At 46.7% G+C, this 2,249-nt stretch overlaps 1 long non-coding RNA gene across 3 annotated transcripts in view; it reads left to right on the top strand.

The window, feature by feature from the left end:
- Positions 1–67: 67 nt before the first annotated feature.
- LOC113211478 (uncharacterized) overlaps positions 68–2,249 on the top strand; it is a 19,709-nt gene continuing 17,527 nt past the window's right edge. The window contains exons 1-3 of one of the 3 annotated variants that reach the window (XR_008011557.1): positions 68–334; positions 429–644; positions 1,449–1,518. This is a non-coding gene — a long non-coding RNA (uncharacterized LOC113211478). Of the gene's footprint in view, positions 335–428; positions 645–758; positions 967–1,448; positions 1,519–2,249 lie in introns of those variants that run through there. The other 2 variants (XR_008011556.1, XR_008011555.1) reach the window with 2 other exon arrangements.

The raw sequence follows: 2,249 nt of genomic DNA, 5'->3' as shown, positions 1-2,249 counted from the left end.
CCCTCCCCTCCCCTCCGCTCGCTCGGCTCGGGCGCTCGTCCACGCCTTCGCTGGGAATTCTGTGGCCTGTTCGAGGGGACTGTCTCTTTCTTAGCCCTGTGGGCTAGCCCTGTCCCTGTGGGCTATTTTTTATTTAAAAAGGGGGAGTACTTTCCTCATCCCAGACCTATTTTTCTCCGACCTGCAGGTTTGTTCGCACGCTGAGTCCAAATCTGACAGTGCCAAGGTCGTCCGGGCCTCCGGGGACGGGGACGTCATCGGGGACCTCCCGAGCACGCCGATGACACTCCCACGACGAATGCGATTCGGCTCCAAACGCCGTGTACCCGGGCTGGTGCATATTTCTTAAAAGTCGCGAATTACAATGATTATTAACAGCAAATCGCCCATAATAGTTTATTATCCTGATCATTTCATTATTGTCACAGCTACAGCACTTTCCTGGCGTTGCCCCCTGCAGCCACACAACGATGCACGGGGCGAGAGGCATCCCCAAAGGATCACATCCCGGACAAGCGAGGCGGGATTGCCTACCTCAGGCGTCCTCGGCCACAGCTCCCTGAGGTTCCCCATATGGAGCTGCGGCCACATGTTGCATGGGTCGGGAGCCCTACAGAATCACATCCCGCGACCACGATATATCGGTGAGTTTCATTGTCTGATCAGAACTTCTGCCGTAATTATTGCTCTCCCCCTTTGCCGTGCCGCGTCCCCTACCCCTCTCCTCCTCCCCACCCCGCATTTGCCGCGCCTTTATGGAAACGTAAACAAACAGGCGTCACGATCGGCGTCTTCTGCTCAATACCGATAATACCTTCTCATTTAATTGGACATAGGATTTTAATCAGAATTTTAAGGTGGACATCACCGCTTTTCGATATTAATCGCAAGGTATATAGTGCTTGATTGTTTCCGGTCCGGAATATTGAATTGTTCCATTCCGGTTATTTCTGTAATGTGTAAGAGGTTAGTGTGCTCCCAGTGCACAAGTTGTCAGTTATTTTTTTGAGGACGAGTAAATGATGCCCGTGATGTAAACTTGGCTCACTGTAAGCTTTGTTGAAAAGGTGTTAAATGGGTACACTTCTCCATTCCATACAGTATGTTAAATACTGTTGCAGGTCACTGTCAGTGTTTTATCACATATCATATATTTTACTCTATATTATTCTCGTGGAACAGAAAACTTTATTACTTTCTGGTTGGGGTGCAAACCGAGTGGTACTATTTGCGTAATCCCCCAAACAATCAATCATTGTGTGTTGCAGATAATTTGCAGCTGCCCCTTTGTACTTAATGCTTGAGTCCAGTGCCAAATTATTAATTTGAAAGACCATGGTCATTTAGAGACGTATGGGGGGAGAGGCATTTAAACGTGTATTGTATGAGTAATTTAAATTTAATTAATAGTTGATGAGCACTAAAAGTACCGTTTAATATGATTGCAGGAACTCGGCCCAGAAATGTTCTTGACATGAGCAAGAGAAGTCTACGGAGTTATTTTACCCAAAAGAATAGGTGAGTTGACATGAAAGTAACCAACGCTGGTCCAATTTGTCTCTGTACAGCCTCTATGAGAAGGAGCTTACCTTCCTGTGCATCAAAGGGTGGTTTTTGATGTTTTTTGTGGTGCCTTGGTTCTTTGTTGTTGATTTCAATCCTCCTCTGTCAAAATCCAGGCTGATGTGTTATCACTGAAAATTTCTTTTAAAAATCTTGACAATTTGGAAAATTGCTGGAATTGGTTTGGATTGGTCGGGCAAACTCCCTTTTCAGTTGCCCTGTTTAAATATCATGGTGCCGACCCACTACAGCAGAGTTCTGAGCCAGTGCGCCTTAGGTAGCCTCCCCGCCCATAGTTAGAGAGACTAGCTCTTAAAACTCAAGTTTCTGTGAACAAGAGTGGTTTCTGAGAGAAGCAAAGGTAGTTTTGTGGTCCCTGGTTCACCCCTGTCTATTCGAGTACTCCTCTGTCAAAAACCGGACCCATGCCTTTGTAAATTTTGCCAAAATGAAAAATTTGAAAATCGCTGGAAATGGTTGGGATTGGTCCTTTCAATCTCTGCGTCGAAGTTTCGACCCGCCGGTCCATTTCAAGTGAGTTACACCTGTTCTTCTTGGACCGGTTTGCCTGCGAGGTAGGCAGCCCATCGTACGCTGACCGCCAGATTAGACCACCCTTAAAACGCAAGTTTCTGTGGACAGGGGTGGTTTCTGACGGAACCAAAAGTAGTTTTGTGGTCCCCTGG

Source organism: Frankliniella occidentalis, unplaced genomic scaffold (assembly GCF_000697945.3).
Source record: "Frankliniella occidentalis isolate FOCC.00 unplaced genomic scaffold, Focc_3.1 Scaffold6, whole genome shotgun sequence".
Taxonomy (NCBI): Eukaryota; Metazoa; Arthropoda; class Insecta; order Thysanoptera; family Thripidae; genus Frankliniella; species Frankliniella occidentalis.
Note: the sequence above shows the minus strand (reverse complement) of the source record. Positions and strands in the feature narration are given on the sequence as shown.